The sequence below is a fragment of the Macrotis lagotis genome, chromosome X (genome assembly GCF_037893015.1).
Source record: "Macrotis lagotis isolate mMagLag1 chromosome X, bilby.v1.9.chrom.fasta, whole genome shotgun sequence".
Classification (NCBI taxonomy): domain Eukaryota; kingdom Metazoa; phylum Chordata; class Mammalia; order Peramelemorphia; family Peramelidae; genus Macrotis; species Macrotis lagotis.
This window is the reverse complement of record NC_133666.1, coordinates 414,924,129-414,950,710: the sequence shown is the minus strand read 5'-3', so window position 1 is coordinate 414,950,710 and position 26,582 is coordinate 414,924,129.

The window sequence follows — 26,582 nt, the reverse complement described above, 5'->3', positions numbered from 1 at the left end:
TTGTGTGTTTACTTTTTTATCTGTGTATTCTTTCACCATATGACAAAATTAGAAATATTTTTGCATCATTGCACATGTTTAACCTATATCAAATTGTTTACCATATCATGGGTGGGGAAGGCACAGGGGAAAGAGAATATTTTTAAGTCAAAAATTTTTAAATGAATGTTAATATTGTCTTTACATGTAATTGGGAAAATAAAATATTCAAAATTTTATATTTATATATGAGAATTGTCTTTAATTGTAAACAATCATAAAATATAGCATTTCCATATATTAAAAATCATCTGTCTATTTATATCTCTGTATACAGATAGTATCCTTTGTTAAGTTTTGATATCTTTTCCCTTCTTGAGATTAAAATGTATTGCACTAGAACTGGGAGATTCTCACATCTGCCTGTGAAAAGCAACTTGGCCTAGAAATGGGCAATTTTTTTTTGTTTTCTTTTAGGCCAAGGATCCCTGCTTACCCTAAGCTTAAATGACCTTTAAAAATATTAACCATTAATCATAAAGCAAATAATCAAATTTCTTAGCTTCTCAATGAAGGAACTACAGCTTCCCCCTCATCCTTATGCACAATACTTTCATGATTTGAGATAAAGGCTGTAAGAGAGTTTTAATAAAATAAAGTGGAGAGAGAGAGACAGACAGACAAACAGACAGACACAGAGACAGAGACTGTAAGACAGAGATAGAGAAAGAAAGAGAAAACAGGGAAAGTGAAAGACGGGGAAAATATATTTTAATAAAAATAATTTCTACCCCCTCTCAAATCAAATTGAGTTTATATACTTGCCACTATATAATACAAAACAATGTAAAATTGAATTCCATTCCAAAGTATAGCATCTAAAAAGAAGGGCATTTTTCCAAGGAAAGAAATATTTGAGATTGGGAAATGGCTTTAAAAGTATATATGCTTAAACTGCCAACTCCTAATCTTGGTCCTGCAACTGTTGCAAGTAGCCCTTTAACAGCCTTCTAGGAAAAGATAATTGGCTATTTGCATGCTTCTAAAGCATTCTGTTAAAAAAAAAAGTATCTCAAGGAATAAACCCCATGTATCTTGGAGTGAATATATTATGGATGCAGATTAACTGTCACATAAGCTCCCACATTAATGAAACTCTGAATGTCCTGACCTGTGAATATGCCAGGTGAATACACTATTTGTCCAAAGCCTTTAATAAGAAATTCCAAGTTTAGGTGGGTCTAATTTGCCTGTGGGGAAATCAGAAGAGTTGTAACACAGGTAAAACTAAACCTGACATCTATATTTCTTTAAGTTGAATATCACAACCTCCAAACCATATTTTCCTTCTCTTTTCAAGAAAAAGAAGAAGAGAGCTTGTGAGGAAGTCAGGAAAGCTGTAAAACAGGTAAAAGTGAGTCTGATGATTAGATTTTCTTATGTTGACAATCACAACCTCCAAACAAAGGTTTTGGCCTTTTTTCAAGGGGAAAAAAATGCAAGGCAGTTGAATGAGTCTATTCTTTTTGCAAAATAAAGATTATTAACCTTTGATGCCTATTGGACATCATTCAATATCTATTTGTAGTAAAGCTTAATATGAGCCCATTCCTTTCCCTGATTGGATTACTTTAGACTCCATAAAAGAATCAACAGCAAATAATAAAGACTACAATTAGAATCAGAGAGTAATTTGTTTGGAAGGATTTTGCTTGGAGATGCCTCATCTAGCAACTTTCTTCATCCATACCTCTGTGATATGGTAAATGGTGATTATATGTTACTGAATACCTCTGGGAAGAAAGGAAGGTCTGTGTTAGGCTAATCAAGAGTTTAGAACACTTGATCTCTAATACCCATCTCACCAGAGAGTAAGCAATACAAGAATCAATACAATGCCCCCATCTACTTTTTGTCACAGATGAGTATAAGCCATCATAACCAATATATCAGTAATGAAATTGATGATTTGATCAGTAATCAAATATTACAGTAATACAAAGGAAGTCTATTTGTTCTCGATATAAAGCATAGAAGACTGCTACTTGGACCCTCTCTAAAAGTTCAGACACAAAATGATAGCATATTAGTCCAAGGAATGAACTTGATTTTGCTAGAGACTATATTCTACAGAAGAGGAAACTGAGAGAAGTTGATATTTATACTATATATTTGTATACTAATTATTATTATATTTATCTTTTATTTTCATTCTCCATTTTTCCATTCAATCTCTAAATCTTTAATTAGATTATAAATTCTTTGAGAATAGGGATGATCATGATAATAGAATCAACAATTTTAAATTGGAGGGAAACAAAGATAACTAAATTATAGATTTCAAACTAGAAGGACCCTTAGGAATCAAGTACTATAAATCAAATATAAATCAAATAAACTAAGTCAGGTCATATAGTTAGTAGTGACAGTGTTGGGATTTTTTCCCAACCTCTTTTGGAGGTATATTTTTCATAATGCAAATGCTTATTAAATATTTCTTGAATCACTTACCAAATACCAGATAACTCAGAAGAGCTTGCATTAGAATTAGTGCTGTACTAGAACCAATTTTTAAAAACTAGAAAAAAGTGGATTATTAAATTTATTAATATTAAATTAATTATTTATTACAATGTTATTAAATATTAAAATGTTAATAATGAAGATAAAAGTTAAAAGACTTTCCTTCATGCCATCTTCCCTTCTTCCTCCCCCTGCTCCACACAGTTGTAAAACATTTACCAGTACTTTCCTGTTTGGAATCCAGGACTTCAGGCTTTCAGGTTCATATTCTTTCTATTACACCACCCTGACTCTGAATTCTGTGATCTATCTTTCACATATATAAATGTTTGAGTCACAAACATTCTCTCAGGAAAAAAAGTCTTCCTTCTCTTTTGGTTTTAGGTTTGTTCTCTTGAATCTCTGTTTTAATTGATTTCAAAGTTGATAATACTGTCAGGACTTCTACAATCGTCAAGCATTTTTGCAAACTTGGCTTCTTGTAATTTCAAGGGGGAAAAGTTGACTTCAGTAGAAAGATTCAAGCCAAGAATCTGGTGCAGGAAATGTAACTATGCTTAAAACATGTTCTAGTCAAAACCCCACACTCACTGAAGGTACCTATATAAACTTAAAAAATGCATTAACTATGCAGATTAAAATATCTCATTTAAAACTATTGACAAAAACAAAAATAAAAAGCAGAAATGTGGGGACTGGGAAAGCAGGTGATGATGGATAGGTGAATGGCACACACTGTGATTGTTGAATTTGGTTATTTTTTTTCACCTGGTTTTTCCTGAGTTCTTTGTTACTACAGAATATTTGATGAGGGGGATTTAATTTATTATTATTTTTTTTGTTTTTTTTTTAGCTTCTTGCAAGGCAAATAGGGTTAAGTAGCTTGCCCGAGGCCACACAGCTAGGTAATTATTAAGTGTCTGAGACCGGATTTGAACCCAGGTACTCCTAACTCCAGGGCCAGTGCTTTATCCACTGGGCCACCTAGCTGCCCCATTTAATTTATTATTTCTGAGGTTCTGTAATAATAAAATCTAATATGTTTTTAGACAACATTGAGTGAGGTTTAGTGTCAAGAGCAAGAGAGGTAGATAAAGTTACCAAGTTCTGTTCTGGTCAGGTTATATTTGATCTATTGAACATCTGGGGGATGTCTCAATATATCTGACTTTACATAAGTATCATGAAACTTTAAAAATAATTGAAAGGTATTCTATCTCATAATGCTGATTACATCAAATAAAACACTTAAAAAAAAGGATTCCTGTAAAGTGAATTGTTTTTAATATTCTAAAGCAGGGCTTTACTTTTAAAAGTTTCTAATAAAAATACACAATATATTTTTATTTGCCATTTTAGTGACAGCTTCACTGTAGCTGGGCTTCTCTTACTAAAGTATTTAGTAAACCACAGATGACTGTATAAAATCTCACTGCACCCCACAGACCATATTTTGGACAGCCCTGTTCTAAAGGAAAGACAATATGCTATAACACTTTATTAATCAATTGATAAACATTTATTATGAAGTGCTAGGACTACAGATTTTGCTTGTTTTGTATTACATAAAATATTATGGATTCCCCAGGATAAGCTGTTCATCTGAGATCTCATCACCATGCAGATTGACTCAGTCTTTAATACTCAATACCTTCTCAACTGTATCAATTATCTATCTTATATAGAAATATATAGGATAAATAAGAAATTATCAATAGAGGGAAGGCATTAGAATTAAGAGGGCTTAGTAAAAGCTTTAAATAGAAGATGGAATTTTACTTGAGATTAAAGAAAGCAAAGGATTTTAGGAAGGAGAGATGAGGAGGGAGAACATTCCAAGTATGAAGGATGGATAGCCAAGAACCAAGAGATGAAGTATCTTATTCACACAACAGAAGATGAGCATCACTGAACAGAAGATTATATGTTGGAGTGTAAAGTCTGAGAAGACTTAAAAAGTTAGAAAGGGAATGAGATCATGAAAGACTTTGAATGTCTAGTAGACAATCTTGAAGGTGATAGGAAGTTACTAGACTTTATTAAGTAGGATTATTAAGTAGGCAGGTACAGAGATGAGTGATATGATTAGGCTTGCATTTTAGGGAAATCATTTCAGTGACTGAAGGGAAGATGGATTAGAGTAGGGAGAATTAAAGCAGACATCATCACTCACTGGGTATTCCAATATTCTACCTATGAAGTAATGAGACCTACTAGCATTGTAAGAGGAGGGAGTACATTTAAGTGATGTTGCAGAGATGTAATCTATAGATCTTGGCAATTATTTGGATTTGGAAAGGAGATAGTGAAGAATTAACTTCTGTTTTCAAACCTGAGGAATAGTGTGGTCCTTTATAATAATACTGAAGGTAAATGGAGCTATATTCATTGAGAAAAGATAAGCAGATTTGATAATCATCAGCATGGAAATAGTAATTATATTCACAGTAGCAGATGAGATTATTAATTGAAGGAGTATAGATGTAGAAAACAAGAACCTGTATCAAAATCTTGTAGGACATCTACAAATGAGTATGGAACAAAAGAAGCTGAGGAACAGTTAGGATAGAAAAGGCAAAAGAGTGTTATCCCAAAAATCTAGAAAGAAGAGAATGTCAATAAGAGGGTAATCAGCAGTGTCAAAGACTGTAGGGAGGTAACAGAGAATGAAGATTAAGAAAAGACGTTTGGATTTTGCAACTAAGGTCATTGCTAACTTTGGAGAGAGAGCAGTTTTAGTGAAATGATAAAGTTGGAAGTCAGATTTTAAAGGGTTAAGAAGAGAATGACAGTAGACAAATTAGAGATATCTATTGTAGACAACCTTTTCAAGGAATTTAGTTACAAAAGATTGAAGGAATACTAGAAAATACTTAGGAATTAAAGGCTCAAGTGAAGTTTTGTTTTGGGGAGGTTTTGGGGGTTTGGGGATGAACTAGAAATGTACAGGTTTATAAGCAGTAGGAAATGAACTAGGTGATAGCAACAGATTCAAAATAAAGGAAGACAATGAGGAAAAGCTGTGAGACAGAAAGGAATGGAATTACTTGATCAGGTAAAGGGATTAGCTTTGGTAAGGAATAAGGCCATGTTATTATGTGAGAAAAGGGTAATGAAGATCATGGCAAAAAAGCATATGAGTGATATGAGATGAAGAAGAGGGGACAAGAGTTAGCTCAAAGTACATGTATCAATTTTTTCTGCAAAATATGAGGCAAGGTTCTCATCTGATGTGAGGAAGTAGGAGATAAGAGGTTTGGGAATAAATGTAAAGCATTGGAAAAGTAACTCTGAAGAGTTGGGATAATGATTTATTTATCAAGGCAAATATAAAAGGATTTCCTTAGCAGCAATGGAAGTCAAGTTGAGGTTGAATAACATAAATTTGTAATTCAGAATGATTGCAAGTTTTTTTTCACCATTCAGTAGCATGTATGAAGAAGGGAAGGTGGCAAAGAGTGGGAATGAAGCAAAGATGTGACTTGCCAGGGTGCAATCAGCAAAATTACAAAGTGACTAAGACTTTCCAAGAGTTGGTCAATACAAACATGAATTGGTTCACCAAGGGGAAAGACAGGGGGAAAATGACATTGGCTAGTAGAAGGGAAATGATCTGGGAATGAATTGAGGGCTTAAGGAACTGGAGATCATGGTGTAGATGAAAAGTAGGGATTTCTAAGGGAGACACTAAAAGGTTGCATAAGGGGATTTGAAATTCTTGAATGTAGTGGTGGGTGATGGCCAGATACTGGATATTGCTATGTTTGTGGTTAAGGTAGGATGTAAAACAAGGATGTGTCCCTGCTCCCATACTTTTTAGCATGATGTTTTCAGGCATGTTATCAAATGTCTTCCCTTAGGATGAAAACATCCTCTAGGTCAGCTACTGCAATGATGGCAAATTCATCAACTTGAAAAAGATACAAGCCAAGACCAAAGTGGAGGGAGTGTTGGTGAATGACCTTTTGCTTGCAGATGACTGTGTACTCAATGTAGCCTCTCCTAATTTTGGTCTAACAATTAACAAGAAAACACAGATTGTTCTATCAGCCAGCACCACACCATTGATATATTGAACTATCGATTATAGCAAATGTTGAAGTTTTGAGTACAGTGGACAAGTCCACTTCCCTTGCTAGTGTCTGTTCCAAGGAAGTACATGCTGCAATGAGGTTAACACAAACATTGCCAGAGCAACTCCTTCATATTTGGTAGGCTCTGAAAGAAAGTGTGGGAGAGAAGAAGTATTGGACTGATTACCAAACTGAAGGTCTACAGAGCCATTGTGCTGACCTCATTGCTATATGCCTGTGAATCCTGGCCAGTCTACCAGAGTCATGTCAGGAAACTGAATTACTTCTACTAAATTGTCTTATGAAGAGTCTGAGGATCATGTGTTAGAAGAAGATACCAGACACTGAGGTTCTTTCTCGAGCTAAACTGCTTAGCAATCTGTCATAGCTACAGAGAATACAACTACAATGGGCTGGATACATTGTTAGAATGACATACATATGCTTGCCAAAAAATTATTTTCTGGAGAACTCACACAGGGCAAGTACTCACAAGAGGTTCAGAAGAAGTGATATCAAGACACCCTGAAGGTCTCATTGAAGAACTTTAGAAACTGATTGTACAGCATGGGAGACCCTGGCATCAGACCACCTAGTATGATATGCCCTCATCAGTGAGGGGGCTGCACTCTATAAGGAAGGCAGAACTGAAGCAGTTCAAATGAAATGTGACATTTATAAGTTTAGAGTACCCACCCCAGGTGTTCACATAGAGTATTTGTGCCCAACCTGTGGTAGAGCATTTCAAGCTAATAATGACCACAGTTGGACACACTGTAATTTGTCTCAAATACAGTGATGTCTTTTTTATCTTCTCCAATATCAAAGGACAAGAACCAAGATAGGATATAGGAGTAGATAATAGAAAGTGAGTAGGTTGAAGAACTGAGCAATTGCGGAGTTTGAGGGAGAGTCAGTAGGCAGGCTGAAGTCATCTAGTGTGAGGAAAGAACTGGGGAGGAAAGAAAAATTGTGAGTCAAATATTGAACTCATTGAAGAAAGAGGAAAAAAATGACCTGGAGGTTTGTGGTTGTTGTCTACAGACAACAGTCTGCATTTAATTGTATGATAGATATGAGTATCATCAACTTCAAAGAAGCAGAGATTACTTCTTGGCAGAAATAGGGGAAGAAACTGGAAGTAGGAAGATGAAGCAACCTCAATAAGGGAGTTTAGGGGAATGGGTGAACATGGAGCCAATACTAGAACAGCTGGTCAGGGAAGTTAGATTATCAGAGTAGACTCCTATGAAGTTTAAGACTTGCAATAGAAAACCATTTTGGCAATTATATAGGAGAGAGGCTGGTGAAGAGAGAAAATTGGAGGAGAGTTATTGAGAGTTTAGAGATTATTGTGATAGTTCAAGAAAGACACTGAAGAGTATCTGAGTTAGATTAGGGAGTGTTTGAGTAGAGAAAATGGGACAGTTGTAACAAATTTGGAGGAAGAAATCACAAAATTTGATTATTGATTGGAAATGGAGAGAGGTTAAAGAAAAATATTAAGTCAAAAGCTAAGACATTTACAATCCAGGAAAGTTTCCAGAAAAACTGAGTAAAATCCTCTGAGGGTAAAGTGGTACCTTTAATGAAATGAAAAACTTTTAAGCATTTCTTATGAAAAGAATAGGACTGAGTAGAAATTTTGAAATTCTGGTATAAGAATAAAGAGAAAATTTTAAAAGTAAATAAATATAGGAAACTACAAATAAGTGACTAAAATGATGTATTCTTTACTTTCTGATATGGAGAGATGATTTATATATTCCCATTTTTTTATGTTTTTTCAAGGAAAATAGGACTAAGTGGCTTGCCCAAGGCCACACAGCTGGGTAATTATTAAGTGTCTGAGGGCAGATTTGAACTCAGATTCTTCTGACTCTAGGGCTGGTGCTCTATCCACTGCACCACCTAGCCACCCCCAGATTCATGTATTCCCTAAAGATATTGTTATCATTGGATGATATAGTCAGCTTCCCAAATATGAGGGAGTTGCTCTGGCAATGTTTGTGTTAACTTCATTGCAATGTGTACTTCCTTGGAAAGGACACTAGCAAGGGAAATCCTAATAGACTATATGTCCTAATGGAAATGAATTTTTTATGATTTTATGATCTTAAAAGAAGAAAATAAAGGGAGGGCAAAAAAAAACTCAATAGACTGGAGAAAAAAGTATCAGCATCATCAGGGTTTATACAAAGAAAATTATTCTAAGAAAGAAGAAAATGTAGAAAGGAGGACATTATACTTAAGCCTCACTTTCTGAATTAGTCAAAAGAAGGAAGGATATATATATATATATATATATATATATATATATATATATATATATATATATATATATATAATAATCCTGTTTGGAAGCAGAGATACATTTCTTTTACAGACAGAAGAGAGGAGATGGGAGAGAAGGAAACAAGATGGAAAGCAGACTAAGGCAACCAGCTGGCATATCAGAAAGAAGACATAAAGTGAAATTATGGAAATTTGTGTTCAAATCCAGCCTGATATATTTACCAACTGCATGACCATGAGTCAAAGCCTCTAGTAGATTTAATTTCCTCAAATACAAAATGAGAATAATGATAATCTCTACTTTATGTTTTTGTGAAGATATATTGAGATAACATTTATAAAGAGGTTTGCCAACCTTGAAGTTTCATATAAAGCTAGCTATTTTAACAAAATTGTTAAAATTTAATATTTTAATAAAATAATTAAAATTATATCAGTACTGCAAACTTGAAAATAAAATATCAATTTAGTAAAACTTTGTTTATGGTAATTTAAACAAATTAAAGTTTTATTTAATTTTAAAATATTTTTGACAATTCTTTACTTGTTATTCAATATAAAATTTTTAATTTAATCAATCCATGACCTATTTCTTCTAAAATAAGATGATGATGATGATGATGATAATTATAATGAATATTAGTCAGGAACTGAATGAATTGAATGTTTTGACATTTGAAATTTGAAAAGATATTTTATATCATATTTCAGTAACTTTTTCAATATCTTTGCCAACAAGATTGGTTAACATTCTAAAGATTATAGATAACAAAAAAAATATTCCTTGGATCTAATAATATTAATATTATATCTATTCAAAAGGATCAACGAAATAGGTAAAATAGGTAAGGAAAGGATCTATTTTGTGGGAACAAGGCAAAGAAACTGAAAAGAGAAGTGATTGTCCATTAATTTGAAAAATACCTAAATAAATTATTCTATACAATTGTGATGAACTATTATTGACCACTAGAGAAAAAAATGAAGAACGTGTTTTCACAGGAGCCTGGGAAGATTTCTATTAACTTAAGAAGAGTGAAGTAAGTAGCACCAGAATAATTTATACAATGACATTAGAATTTCAATTGGCATATTGACCAGTCACAATTCTAGAATATTCATAATGAAATATTGTCCACTAGAGAAGTGATGTTCAATGGCACTCAAAGCACAAATAAGAATAACATTTATCAATGAAAGTATTTTTTTGATTGACTTACATATTTCATAGTAGAGTTTGGTTATTCTTTTTTTTTCCTAGTGGAGGTGAATAGGGGGGTGAAAGGTGAATGAATTTCTACCCCATCTCTCTTGCCTTCTGTGCTACACAGTTTATGATTTCCCCCTGGGCTGCTATGACCCCCTCTACATCCTTGGATGCTGCACTTTTAGGACTAATAGGACAATTTGAGTTATATTTGTGAGTTTTCATGTTTTACTGCTATCTCATATTTAATTTATAATCTATTAAATTTCTGGTATCTTTTAAAGGACACATAAAATATTTTTCAGCCATACTTTTCTATTTTATACTTGTTCAATTGATTTTTGAAGCTTAAGATAGACTTTTAGTCTTTGTTCCTCTCTTTCTCTCCCTTCTTTGGTGTCCCTCCCTCATTAGACTACCACTACTTTCAAATACATGTTCAATCCCATATGGATTTGCATGCACATGCACACTATTCCCTTAAAATATTCAGTTAAGTTGTTCACTTTTTCAGTAAAATGAACATCTTGTAATATGTTCCATGATTCTTTCTGGTATTCATCAAGAGTTGAAAGTATGCTTGCAAAATGAAAACAAACCAAAAAAATCCAACTTTTCATTGGGTAAATGTGAAGTTTGCTTTAAATTCTCTTTAAAGTCTTTCCAGGTCTTTTCAACTACTGAATTCATATGATATAAAGAACATGATTCTTGCCAACAGTAGAAGTGTTTAAGATGCAATCAGTTAATTTTTATAAGGCACTTTGAAGATGAAGTTTCTATATGAACGCTAAACCCTTTTATTATTATCTAACAGTGCTAAAATATGAACTATGCTTCCTTCTGAATATTAATTTGCACATTTTTATGCAAATCATGTAAAATGGTTCAGTTATTGCAAGCTTATTAAATTTTGGCAAAAGGTTACATATTAAATAAACTTTATAACCATCAGAAATGAAATTTAATATATATAATATATTTTTAAAAATTCAGAATTCCAAACTATAGGAGAGATAAATAAGCAAAATAATTTCTTAACAAGCACATTTTATCAAATAAAACATGAGCCTGGTAGGCACATTTATGTCCTTTATTCAAAGAGATACTGTCTTCAATGTTTCTTCAATGGAAAATAGTTTACATCATTTGAAGGCTTTAGTTCTTTTACCATCATCTATATTTTTTGCTTACAAAAATCTTGCGTGTGTTAACATATTTTAAGCTCCTTGGTTACAATCTAATGTTTCTGCCAGAAAAAAAAAACTTGCTAATTTTTGTGTCTAGTTGATTCCATGCTACATTTTCAAAGTATTCTACAGATCTCCTATATACCTCCATGAAAATTACACTCTGAATTGGGCTTTCTTTTTTTTAAAGTTTTTGCAAGGCAATGGGGTTAAGTGGCTTGTCCAAGGCCATACAGCTAGGTAATTATTAAGTGTCTGAGGATGGATTTGAATTCAGGTATGCCTGACTCCAGGGCTGGTGCTTCTATCCACTGCACCACCTAGCCACCCCTTTGTGCTTTCTTTTTCAAAAGAAACTTGATTGTGTGAAGGAAATAGAGTTGATTCTTCCCCCTGCCCAAAATAATCATAGTTTTCATTCAGGTGGATCTAAAGGAATCCTGTCATATTTTCCTTGACTGGTTCCATATATTAAATTATTGGCAAGGAAATGAAATGTCAATCAGCTTTTGGTTATATAATATATCAATTATGTAGTAAATATCAGCACCTAACCTCTCTTTCCTTCCCAGATGAAACATTTTTTCTTGATCAATTAAACTAATAAATGCTTATCAGACACCTCCTATGTGAGGTATTATGATGCTCATTTAAACCTAGTATCAAATCTGGTCTTTGCCCTTCAGGATAATCAGGGAAACATTTAAAAAACACAAGAAAAAAGTACAAGAAATATGATGTCAATATATGATTCAATAAAAACTCACTAGAATTGCTTTTGCTCTCTGTTTTTTTTTTACTACCTCCAATTCAGAGTCCCTGTCTTCCCTTAAAATGCATCCCAAGATCACTTTCAGGCAAGATGGTGAAGAGAGTACAGGCACTGTGCTAGTTGCTCCTGGTTCCCCCTCAAAAATATTATGAAAAAAACCTCTTAAAAGAAATTTGATTAACAAAACCGAGGCAAAGAAGCTAGGAGAAGAACACCTACGAATAAGGTCTATCTGAGGGGACTATGGGTGAATGAGGAATGGAGACCAGAGGGCCAACACAGCGATGTGGGGGATGCCTTAACCACAGAATCTTTTGGTGAGTGGCCAGCCTGAGGATTAAATTTAACTGCAGAATCTTTGGTTGGGGAGAGAGGAGGTCTGATGAACCCCAGTTGACCAGAAGGGTGAGTTCCAACACAGAGAGTTTTAGAGCACACCTGGAAAATGACCAGATGGGAAAAGGACCTCACCTCCATACTTTTAGCAAAGCCCTCTTCCCAGAATGAAAAGGAATGCCACCCCCAACCCCCTCATGCTCAGATATGGGCAACAGAGTTCACTTAGCTGAAAGAGAGATTAACTCACTACCCCAGGGTCCAACCCATTGTTCAAAGTCAACTCAGACCTTGCTGCCCCTCTTCACTCCCTCCTCATGCCCTCTAGGATTAAAGAGAGGACTTCAAACACTCCAGAGAAAGCAACCAGCACCCCCATGATCCCAGACCTTGGAATTACTAAACCAAGTGAACAAAGCCTCTTTTCAAAAGCAAACCTCTGAGAGCCAGCCCCTCACCCAACACAAGATCCTAGGAAAATGTAGAAAGGTCAGTGAAAGTGGAGGCCAGGGAGAAATAATTAGCAGAAATAGATTCTAACCCAGAGATATCTAGCACTTTTTGAGGAGAATATGAATTGGCCTCCAGCATATACAGACTTCCTGGAAGAAATCAGGAAGGAGTTTAAAACTCAATTGGAGGGGTGACAAGGTGGCACAGTGACTAGAGCACTGACCTGGAGTCAGGAGGACTTGAGTTCAAATCCAGCTTCAGACACTTAATAATTTCCTAGCTGTGTGGCCTTGGGCAAACCACTTAACCCCATTTGCCTTGCAAAAACCTAAAAAAAGAAATTCAATTGGAAAAATTGGGAAAAGAAACTCAAAAGAAAATTACCATGTTGAAAGAGAACATTAGCATCTCACAACAAGAAAACAAATCCTTGGAAAATACAACTGGACAAATACAAAATGAGCACAATTCTCTCAGACTCTCAATTGGGCAAATGCAAAAGGAAAATAATTCCCTCAAATCCTCAACTGGGAAAATGCAAAAAGACAATAATTTTCTCAAAACTATATTTAGGCAAATAGAAAACTACCTGAACAATAGAATTGACTAATTGGAAAAGGAGTTGCAAAAGGTAAAGGAAGAAAATTCTTCTCTAAAAAAATGAATGGAATCTGTGGAAACTAATGACTTCATGAGACCACAAGATTCTGTTAAACAAAACCAAAAGATAAAAAAAAGAAGAAAACATAAAATACCTCATCAGTAAACCCACTGAACTTGAGAATAGTTCTAGAAGGGACAACCTGAGAATTATAGGTCTTCCTGAAAACATTGAACAGAAAAAAAAAAGCCTAGACTTAATAGCACAGAATTTAGTGATGGAAAACTGCCCTGATATCATGGGACCAGAGGGCAAAATAGTTATTGAAAGAATACATTGATCCCTCCAGAAAGAGATCCTAAAATGAAAACACCAAGGGATGTTGCGACTAAATGCTAGAACTATCAGATGAAAGAGAAAATCCTGCAAGCAGCCAGAAAGAAACAATTTAAATATCAAGGAGCCACAGTAAGGATTATGCAGGACCTGGCTTCATCAACATTAAGGAATTGAAGGTTCTAGAATGAAATATTCCAAAGAGTAAGAGAGCATGGAATGCAGCCAAGAATCTACTATCTGGCAAAGCTGGGAAAAGATGGACATTCAATGAAATGGGAAACTTCTAGCATTTCCTGATGAAAAGAATAGAGTTAAATAGAAAATTTGGACATCAAACAGGAGGTTCAAGAGACACATGAAAAGGTAAACAAAAGGGGGGGGGTAAAGAAAAAAACCTGCTATCCAATAAGATGAAACTGGCTATATCTCCACTGGGGAGAAAGATTCTCATAATTCTTCAGAAATGTAACTCTATTAGACAGAATACACTCAGCCAGAAGTTATGGACACTCATCACTTATCCATGACATTGTTATCCAATAAGATGAAACTGGCTATATAACTACCTGGGAGAAAGACTCTGCTAACTCTTGAGAATGGTAACTCTATTAGAGAGAATATACTTAGCCAGAAATGATGGACACTCATGACCTTTCTGTGACTTAGATAGAATGATTTAAAAACACTACTTCATTAAAAAAGAGAACAGTAAGGAGAAAGGAGGATGGAGGAGATTGAATGGAGTAAATCTCATTACATTAAGAGGTACAAAAGACCTATTGTAATAGAGGGGAAGAAGGGACAAGCTGAGAACCACCTGAATCTTCCTCAGACTTGGCTTAAAGAAACCTTTTATACATTCAGTTAAGAAAATTATCTTACCTTTAAGTATTAAAAGGGGGAAAAGGGAAGAGGGGATGGGGTTGGGGAGAAAAAGGGGAATCAGCAGAAGGAAGGTAAGGAAGAAGGGGAAAAGGGAAAGGGGAAAGAAAGGGGAGGGGTTGAATAGGAAGGCAAATACACTGAAGGTGGCAGTATTCCTAAGCAAAATATTTGGGAATATGGATAAAGGGGAAAAAAGGAGAAAAATACAAAAAGAGGGAAGATAGCACAGAGGGCAAAAATGAATTAGTAATTATAGCTTTGAATGTGATTGGGATGAACTCTCCCTTAAAATGTAAGTAAATAGCAGAGTGGATTAAAAAACAGAATCCTACAATATACTACTTACAAGAAGCCCATATAGAGTAAAGGTAAAAGGTTGGAGAAAAGTATAATTTGCTTCAGCTGAAGTGAAAAAAAGCAGGAACAGCAATCCTTATCTCAGACAAAGCAGTTGCAAAAAATAGATAACATTAAAAGAGATAAGGATGGAAATTATATCTTCCTAAAAGGTTCCATAACCAGTAAAGTAATTTCAATACTAAATATGTATGCACCCAATGGTGTAGCATCCAAATTCCTAGAGAAGAAGTTGGTGTCATAGGAAGACATATACAGCAAAATTCTACTAGTGGGAGACCTCAAAAGCTTGCTCTCAGATTTAGATAAATCTAATCATAAAATAAACAAGAAGGAAATTAAGGAGGTAAATATATTGGTAGAAACTTAGATATGATAGACTTATGGAGGAAACTGAATGGGGACGGAAAGGAACATACTTTTTTTTCAGTACTTACACAAAAATTGACCATGTACTAGGCCATAAAAACCTAATGATCAATTGTAGAAAGTCAGATATAGTGAATATATCTCTCAGATCATAATGCAATAAAAATCATATGCAATACTGGGCCAGGGATATATGGAACCCAAAATAATCAGAAACTATATAACTTCATTTTAAAGAATGAGTGGATCAAACAACAAATTATAGAAAGGATTAATTATTTCATCCCAGGTAATGACAATAATGAAACAACATACCAAAAACTATGGGATACACTCCAGGCAGCTGTCAGGGAATATATTATATCTTCAAATGCTTACATGAATAAATTAGAGAAAGAGCAAGTCAATGAACTAAATATGCAACTTAAAAAATTGGAGAAAGAACAAATTAAAAACCCTCAATTAAATGCCAAATTAGAAATTCTAAAAATTAAAGGAGAAATTAATAAAATTGAAAACAAGAAAACTATTGAACTAATAAATAAAACCAAGAGTTGGCTTTATGAAAAAAAGCAATAAAATTGGAAAACTGCTGGACAATTTGATTAAAAAAAGAAAATCAAATTGCTAGTATCATAAATAAAAAGGTGAACTCACCACCAATGAGGAGGAAATTAAAGTAATAATATAGAATTATTTAGCCCAACTCTATGCCAACAAATTTGACAATCTAAGTGAATTGGATGAATATTAAGAAAAAAATATGTTACCCAGTTTAAATAACAAGGAAATTAAATATTTAAATAACCCTATCTCAGAAACAGAAATTCAACAAGCCATTATTGAACTCCCTAAGAAAACTTCTCCAGGGCCAGATAGATTCACAAGTGGATTCTGCCAAACATTTAAGGAACAATTGGTTCTAATTCTATATAAACTATTTGGAAAAACAGGTGAAGACAGAACTCTGCCAAACTCTTTCTATGACACCAATATAGTGCTGATACCTAAACCAGGAACAGTTAAAACAGAGAAAGAAAATTATAGACCTATCTCCCTGATGAAGTTAGATGCAAAAATCTTAGATAAAATCTTAGCAAAACAATTACAAGTTTTCACTAGGATAATACATTATGATCAGGTAGGATTTATCCCAGGAATGAAGGGTTATTTCAATAATAGGAAAACTAATGAACTGATGAGTGTGGGATGGAAAGGGGGGGAAAAACATTGTACAGAATGAGAAAAACACTGTATACCCTAATATCAAGATAGGGATGATGATCATTAAAGTTGCTCATTCCATCAGTGCAACGATCAGGAACAATTTTGGGATATCTGCCATGGAGAATAGCATCTGTATCCATAGAAAGAATTGTGGAGTTTGAACAAAGACCAAAGACTATTATTTTTAACTTAGGGGGGAAAGAACCTGTTATCTTATTATGTAATTTTGCTATCTCTTATACATTATTTTTCTTCCTTAAGGATGTGATTTCTCTCTCATCACATTCAAATTAGATCAATGTATACCATGGAAACAATGTAAAGATTAACAAACTGCCTTCTAAAATTCAAAATAAAATCTTTCTTTAAAAATGCATCTCAAGCACTATTTTCTATATTTCTTATCTCACACAGCTAGGTAATTATTAAGTGTCTGAGGCTGGATTTGAATTCAGGTACTCCTAACTCCAGGGCTGGTTCTCTATGTTCTCTGTCCACTATACCACCTAGCCACCCCCTCTGAGGTTACTTTGAATGAGATTTCTCTTTCTAGCTCTTTCTGCTTTATCTTGCCAGTCATATATAGAAACGTTAAGGATTTATGAGAGTTTATTTTATATCCTGTGACTTTGTGAAAGTTACTAATTTTTTCTAGTAGTTTTGTAGATGATTTTTTGGAATTCATTAGGTACACCATCATGTCATCTGCAAAGAGTAAGTGTTTTTCTCTTCTTTCCCAATTTTAATTCCTTCACTTTGAATAGAGGTGGTGATAATGGTCAAACTTGTTTCACCCCTGATCTTATTGGGAATGCCTCTAGCCTATCCCTATTGCATATGATGCTTATTGGTGGTTTCAGATAGATACTGCTTATTATTCTATGCAAAAATTCATTTATTCCTATGCTCTCAAGTAATTTTAGTAGGAATGAGTGCTATATCTTGTCAAAAGTTTTTTCCAGCATCTGCTGATATGATCATATGATTTCTGATAGATTTGTTGTTGATATAATTGAGTATACTAACAGTTTTCCTAATATTGAACCAACCCTGAATTCTTGGGATAAATCCTATTTGGTCATAATGTATTATCCTAGGGATAAATTGTTGTAATCATTTAGATAAGATTTTATTTAAGATTTTTGTACCTATATTCATCAGGGAGATAGGTCTATAATTTTCTTTCTCTGTTTTAACTCTTTCTGATTTAGGTATCAGCACCATATATGTGTCATAGAAAGAGTTACTCAGAGTTTTGTCTTCATCTATTTTTCCAAATAGTTTATATAGAATTGGAATCAGTTGTCCCTTAAATGTTTGATAGAATTCACTTATGAATTCATCTGGCCCTGAAGATTTTTTTCTTAGGGAGTATGAGTGATTAACTCCCTGGGAGAGGAAGTTAATCTCCATTTCAGCTGAGTGAACTCTGTTGCCCACACCTAAGCCTGAGGGGGGTGGGGGAGTTGGCTTTTCCTTCTGGGAAGAGGACTCTATTAAAAGAATGGAGCTCAGGTCCTGCACCAAGCTGGTTGTTTGCCAGGGATACTCAACAACTCTCTTTCCTGGAACTCACTTTCCTGACAACAGGGGCTCCCCAGAGTTCCTCTCCCCCCACCAAAGATTCCCCAGCTAAAGTTGGTCCTTGGACCTGCCACTCACCAAAGCCTTTGTGGCCAAGTCTGGTCCTCTGGCTTCCCCCTGCCCTCTGCTGTCCCTGTGCTCCCCCTCTGTTCTCCATTCCAGTTTCACCCTGGTCCTCTGAGACAGACCTTGTTGGTAGGTGTCCTTCTCTTTCTGGGTTTTGTCCATTGAATTTCTGTTAAGAGATTTCTTTCATGTTATTTTTGAGGGGAACCAGGAGCACTTGACACAGTGCCTATCTTTCCTGTACCATCTTGTCTGGAAGAATGGTAATGGTCTCTCTCCAACTTCTTAATATGTTTTTCAAGTGTCTAGTATCTAAACAAAAACAGTGATTTTATTTATGTTTATTCACTGTATATTTGTGTTGTATACAAACATATACTCATTTTCTACTAACATGTAAGCTCCTTTTGAATGGAGATGGTGTCATTTTTTATAGATTCTCTCCAAGTCCTAGTACACACATAATAACTAATCAATAAATACTGTGACTTGATGGTTAGAACTTCCTTGTTTTGAGTATTTTTTTCAAATCATTCACTTCTTGGAATTAAGTTAAGCAATGGTTTATTATTTCATTCCTATAAACTATAATCCTATAATTTAATTTCTACTACACAACAAACTCTTGACCATGGCAATCTATGAAGCACAAAAAAAAAATCTAAAAGGGCCTCAAGTCTTATTATATCCTTAACTCTGTCTACAGTAATATTGTCAAGAAAGAGGACAGGGAATGAAAAAATCAATATTATATTATATTATAGCATTAATTTAAATTCTGATATAAATTGAGTATCTATTAATTGGGAAAGGCTGAATAAATAATGGCATATGAAAATAATGGAAATATATTGAGTGAAAGGAAATGACAAATATGAAGAACAAGAAAAGTTTGGAAAGACATGGACTGATGGTCAATGTAGTGAGGAGAAGAAAGAAAAACCTTGAAAGAGATCAGAGCGCTAATCAATGTAGTGAAGATTTTTGTGTGTAAAGACTAACAGTGACTCAAGTATGGACTGAAGCATACTTTATCATACATGTTTTAATTTTTCTCTTAAACAAGGCAGTGGGATTAAGTGACTTGCCCAGGGTCACACAGCTAAGTAGTTATTATGTGTCTGAGACAGGATTTGAACTCAGGTGCTCTTGACTCCAGGGTCAATGCTCTATCCAATGTGCCACCTAGGTGTCCCTAGATAAATTTGGATAAACTAAATTTCTTTATATGAAGGAAGAATTTTTTAGAGGATAGAATTCAGGTGTATTAAAATATAATATGTAAGTACAGAAAAAGAAAAATCAATGCAATAATAAAAGAGGAAGAGTTCAGAAAATTCTGGACATGGAAAATACCAAAGAATTTCCCCAAATTAAATAGTGCATATATGTAAGTATGAAAGAGGGTCTTTGTCCTTTATTCCTCAACCCCAATTATTGTATTTACAAAGTGTTAAATGCCCTGATATATTATCAGATAAAATGACTCTGATTGAGTAACACAATCAATCAATCCACTATGTAGATAAAGCTTGCAAAACTTTTCAAATGAATCAATCAATCCATAGCCATACTAAGGGTATATCAATTGAAGGAGTAAAGTGACTTTGAACCATTTTATGAAATCAGATATAGAAACATAGGAATTATATTTTAATTTGAGGATTAACTAAAGAAAACCAGACACATCACTAGGTTGCTAAAAGTTTCCTGATTCCCCATTGAGTGTTTTGTCCTGTCACTAAACCAAGACCTACTGAAATTAAATTGAACAAACAGCTATGTTTTCAAAGCCCTAAACCTTTAAAATTAAAAGACAATACTCAATCTTATGTAGAGCTAAGGATATGAGGTGTCACAAGAATACATAATAACCCCAAACTAAAAGGAGAGGAGAAAGGAGATGAAGAAAGGGGAGGGGAGGACAGAAGAAAGAAATAGAGAAATTGAGAGACAGACAGACAGACAGACACACACACACACACACACACACACACACACACACACAGAAAACCACGCACAACCACACACACACACACAGAGTCAGGGAAAGAGACAGAGAAAGACAGAGATATGGGTGAGACCAAGAGAGAAACAAATATATATTATTTTGTTAAATATGTTTTAATTTCATATATTTTTAACATTTATTTTTAAATTTTTATTTTCCAAATTATCTCCCTCTCATTCTTTCTTTTTTGAGATGGCAAGTTATTCATTATTGATTATATATGTGAAGTTATATAAAACATATTTCCATATTAGTCATATTGCCAAAAAACCCAAGAAAAATAAAGAAAGCAAAATAAATAAAATACTTCTATCTGTATTCAGAGTTAATTCCCTGGAGTTGGATAACACTTTTCATCATGGGCTCTTTCAAATAATCTTAAATAGCTGTCTTGACTAGATTAGTCAAATCTTTCATGGTTGATCATCTTTACAATATAGATATAACTGTATATGTACAATATTCTCCTAGTTCTGCTCAATTTACTTTGAAAGAGTTTATTTAAGTCTTCCCAGGTTTTTCTGAAACCATTATATCATCCTTATCATTTCTTATAAGAAATAGTGTTCCATACAATCACATACAACCATTCCCTAGTAGATGAGCATCCCTTTAAATTCCAAATTTTTTGCTAACAAAAAAAGAGTTGCTATACATGATCTTGTACAAATAAATTTTTACCCTGATCTCTTTGCATATTAGCCTTGTATGGTATTGCTGAGTCAAAATGTATGCAGTTTTGTAACCTTTGGGCAGAGTTCCAAATTGTTCTCCAGAATGGTTGGACCAATTCACAACTGTACCAACAGTACATTGTTGTCCTATTTTCCCATATAACCTCCAGCATTTGTAATTTTCCTTTTTCTATCATGTTAGAGTTGTTTTAATTTTCATTTCTTTAATAAATAGTGATTTAGGACATCATTTCATAAGACTATTGATGACTTTGATTTCTTCTAAAACCTACCTATATCAACTGGAGATTTGCTGTTATTTTTATAAATCTATCACAGTTCTCACTAAACTCAAAAGTGATACCTTTACCATATTGCTGTCAAAAAAAATTTTCCCCGGTTTCTTATTTTTCTTCTCATTTTGACTGTATTACTTTTGCTTATATAAAAGATTATTCTTAATTTAATATAATCAAAATTAGCCATTTTACTTCCCATACTCTAATAAGTAAAATTTTCCATGCTCCCCTAATTTACGTTATCACCCCGTAACTCAAAATAATTTATCTATTTTGACCTTTTTCATGGTATTCAATTCCAGATATTTATATATACCTAGTTTCTTCCAAACTATTCTCCAGTTTTTAAATTTCTGCAAAGCAATGGGGTTAAGTGGCTTGCCCAAGGCCACACAGGTAGGTAATTATTATGTGTCTGAGACCAGATTTGAACTCAGGTACTCCTAACTCCAGGGTTGGTTCTCTATCCACTATGCCACCTAGCTGCCCCTTGTTCTCCATTTGTTTTTTCAGCAACTTTTGTAAAATATTCTTACTCTAAAAACTTACATCTTTAGGTTTATCAAACACTAGATTACTATTGTCATTTACCACAGTGTATTGTACCTATTCTGTTCCACTGACACTAGATTACTATTGTCATTTACCATGGTGTATTGTACCTAATCTGTTCCACTGATCTACCACCTATTTCATAAGCAGTACTAGATTGTTTTGATGATTTTTGCTCTGTAATGGAGTTTGAAATCTCATACTGCTAGGCTACCTTCCATCACATTTTTTATTGATTCCCTCAATATTTTTGGTCTTTTGTTATTCCAAATAGATTTTGTTGGGTTTTCCCCCTAGTTACATGAAGTAATTTTTTGGTAATTTGGTTTGGTCAATACCACATTCATACAAATTTAACTCAATTCAGCAACTATTCATTAAAAACCTCCTACAGTCAAGGCATTGGCCTTGAAAATGGGATTACCAAAAAAAAAAAATAAATAAATAAAATAGGCCCAATTCTTGAGGAACTTCTACAAACTACCACCTGTTATATCAAACATGTAGATAGATAATTAAATAAAAGAGAATTTGAAAGTGAAACAAGTCTATTAACTGAAGGTTAATGAGGGAAAATGTCATACAGGAGGTGGAACAATCAGAGTGGAACATTCAGAGAATTATTTTCAAAGGTAAAGATGGCAAGGGAGTATATTTCCAGGTATGGGTCACAGCCTTTGCAAATATAGGAAGAGAGAACATTGAGACTGACTTTAGGGACCATCAAAATGTTTAATTTGATAAGAATGTGGAATGGATAAAGGGTTTTAATCTTAAATGCCTAGTAATGTAGGTCAGACTCAATTTGGAGAACTACAAATGTAAGGATGACCTATTAGGAGGCTTTTACTATAGTCTAGGAGAGAAAGGATAAAGGATTGAAAATGAAGGATGTTACTATGGATATTTGTTTAACATAATTATACATGTATAACCTAAATTAGATTATTTTCTGCCAGGGGAAAGGGAGAGGGAAAGGAGAGAGGGAGAAAAATGTAAAACTCAAAACCCTACAAAAAATTGTTGAAAACAATCTTTTCATGTAGTTGGAAAAATAAATACAATATTAAAAAAGAATATGAAGGAGGGATATGTTATTGGGGTTAATGGGTCCTTCATTGTCAAAGAAGACCAAAATGACACACTATGTTAGAGTAAAATTACAATGCATACAACTGTGACTAAACAGACCAATATGAACTAGGAATGCTCTACCACAGGTTTTTTGGGGTGGACTATCTAAATTTACACATCTCACATTTCTTTTGAGAATCAGGAGATAAGAAAACCAGAAGGGACAAGAGTCATAGAAGGCAAAGAAAAAAAATATTTATGAAGAGAAGATGGTTATTAGCAATCAAAGTTAAAAGAAGGATTGAGAAAGTAACACTATCAGTTTAGTGAAATCAATATCTAGATTCAAAGGAGTTTGAGAATTGAGTGGAAGTCCAGGAAGGGTAGATTATATTTATAGAAGTTTGTTTGCAAAAGAGAAAAGAGTTATTGATCAATATTTTGAGGAAATTAGAGGATCATTATAAACTTTTGTAGTTTTTATGGTAAACACTTGTTTCTAAAAAGGGAGTTTATACATAAGGAGAGAAAGATGATGAAGGAAAAAAAAATCAAATAAGCAGGTGTGGAATCAGGAAGGCCTGAGTTCAAATCTGACCTCAGACACTTACTAGCTCTGTGCTGTGACCCATGGCAAATCCCTTAACCCTATTTGCCTAAGTTTCTTCATCTATAAAATGAACTGTATAAATGCATGGCGAAACACTCCAGTATCTTTGCCAATAAAACCCAAAATGGGGTTATGAAGAGATAGACAGAACTAAAGAACAGGTTCCCTTAAGGCAATGGGAAGGAACAGGATGAGATCAAAGATAAAAGTAGGCAGTTGCTGTCACTACAGAGTCTGCATTTTCTTCAGGGATTAATGCAAAGAGGGGGATAAGGAACAATATAAAAGAGTTTTGAGGTGTGGAGTATGGGAGCATGGAAGAGGATCTCACTTTCTTAAAACTAAAATGATTTGTTAAGAGGTAATGGTGGTTGGGAAGAAAATGATAGCATAAAGGCTTCTGAAAAAAGAATAAGTTCTGATAACCAGTGTAGAAAATTTATAGAGTCAGGTAGGGGGAAGATAAAGGATTTCTACACAACTAAAGTAAATAAACATAATTTAAGGTGGAGCCAGTAGGAGTAAGGCTATGACTTCCCCTAACAGTGTTAGATTTCAAATAACAACAGAAATAATGGATTGTGGTAGTAATCAAAACAATGATAGCAGAAGAGTGAAAGGAATTCCAAAATAGAAGATAGTATAAGAAAGTTAAGAATGTGTGAAGAGAGAACAAGGGTAATGAAGCAGGAGAAGAGAGAAGTGAAAAGAACTGCAAGTCATGGTGAAAATATTTGGTTTAGAGGGAGCAAGTGAGGAGAGATGGAAGGGAGGGAAGAGATAAAGTTGAAAAAGAGAGAGAGGCATTCCTGATCAGAGTCATAGAATTTATATAGTTATGGATGATAGTGTGATACAAATTATTAAGTATCTGAGATTATATAAAAGCTTAGGTAATGGGAGTTGAACAAGTTGATGGAATAGGAGGCCAAGAGTATTTGAAAAGACAATGTTGCATATATTGAAATCCCCAAGAATGATCTGGTTTGACATGATGTGGAAGATTAGAAGTCAGAATCTGAACTTCTTTGAAAAAGAAGAAATCTGCAACAGGAATCTGGATTAAATTGATGTAAACAAATGTAATGAATCTCAAAGGATAAGAGGTTACTGAATAAGAGTAGTAAATCAATGTCAAATCATAGCCATTCAACTAGTTTAGCTTAAATTCAATGGGTCTGGCTTTAGAGACAGGACTACACAGGAAAAAAAGAGTTCTGAACTAGGAATTTAAAAACTTGGGCTCAAACACACCCAGAAATGGGTATAATTTTTTCAACTATTTCTCAAATTTCAATGCAATTCCATGTTTCATCAAATAGTTTAAAAGCTAAATTTCTCTCAGTTGTTTAACCTTGTTTGTACTCCATTAATTCAGTTTGTCATGGGACATTAAAAGGGACATCAAATATTGGGGAGGGTAGGCATCAAGGCTCTAACTTCTAGAGAAAGCATATGAAGATAGAAGAGTATGAATAAAAGAATATGTAGACTTTATTTAGTATTTAAGAGGATTTTCAGAAAGCACAATGGAAGGGCAGGACAGAGGGTAATGTGGACAAAGAGAAAACTAGGGAAGTTTAATAGGAATGAGAGGGAATATTGTCAAGAGTAGAGATACCTTGACAGACAGCTGTGAATCACAAGAAAGTATTGGAAGTTGACCAAACTCATATATTTCCTAAATGCCATATTCAGTATTCTGTTTTCTACCTTCCTATCTTTTGTGTAGGCTGTTGCTATTCCTGCAATGCTCTCTCCTTTTCATCTCAAGTGCCACATTTTTAACATGAGATCTCCAGTCATTCTTGATCCATTCAGATATTAGTTATCCCTTGTTCCTTGGTATTTACTTATCTGTATCAATGATGGTTCTGCATAGTAGAATGCAAATTCATTGAGTGGAGGGAATATTTTATTTTTGTCATTGTGTTTCCAGTGACTAGCATAGTGGCTGGTAAATAATACATCCTTAATAATTAGCTAACAATAATAATTAAGATGAAGAAAATGATTATGATTTATATAGAACTTTCTACAGTTTTTTTTTGCTTGTTTCATACCAAGTTTTGAGTAGTTGAAAGGTAACAGAAATTACATGGTATGTGAAGTATGCATTAGATTCCTGAGTGGGCTAGTGTTCAAGGTTTTGGTTATGTACTAAAAAGACAGTTCCCTAGATATTTTATTGCTTTGTTGGATTGCACCATTGTTACTTCTTTCAGATAATTTATTGAAATGGGTCAAAATATAGGTAGTGTTTCCTCAATTGCCAGTAGTCAGGGGTTGAGAAGATTCCCACATCTAGTTGTAATTCAGATAATTATTGTAAATCAACACAGGTATTGTTTCCTCACTTGTCAGTAGTCAGGAGTTGAGAAGATATCTCTTTCCTTAGGCAGCTAGATGGCATGATAGTTAGAGCTCTGTAACTGGAGTCATGAAAACCCAAATTCATACAGCCTTGGATACTAATTAGTTGTGTAACTCTGTATAAGTCATTTAATCACAACCTGCTTCAATTCTCTCAGCTGTAAAATAAGAATAATAGTGCACTTAAATCTCAGTGTTGTGAAGATAGAATGAGATAGAGTGAAACCAAGATGGCAGCCTGAAGGCAGGAATTCCAACAAACTCAGTCCTTCCAAAACTCCAAAAGCTATCAAATTATGACTCTAGGCAAAATTTAGATGGTCAGAATCCACAGAAAGATAGTGATACAATTTCCCAGTCCAAGACAACTTGGAAATTCCTTGGAAGAGGTCTGTTTCATTTGGTACAGGGGTGGAAAAAAAGCCACAGCTGCAGTACAGCCAGTGCAGGGATCACCAGGAACAGCTTGAAGGGGTGGTAAAAGAACTCTGCTGCACCAAGGTGAGTGAAGAGTGAGCACTGGCCTCATAGAAGCCCTGTGGTGAGAACCTGCAGCTGGAATCAGGGAGGCCAGCCTGTACTTCCAGAGCAGCCCCACAGATGGTAAAGGACTGCAGAAATCTCTATGCTCTCCTGAATTTGAAGATATAATATATTGTAAAAATAAATGGAGTCAATAGCTAAAAGGGAAATGTACTGGGAGTAAGAGAAAGGAGAGGTAAGATATTTCATA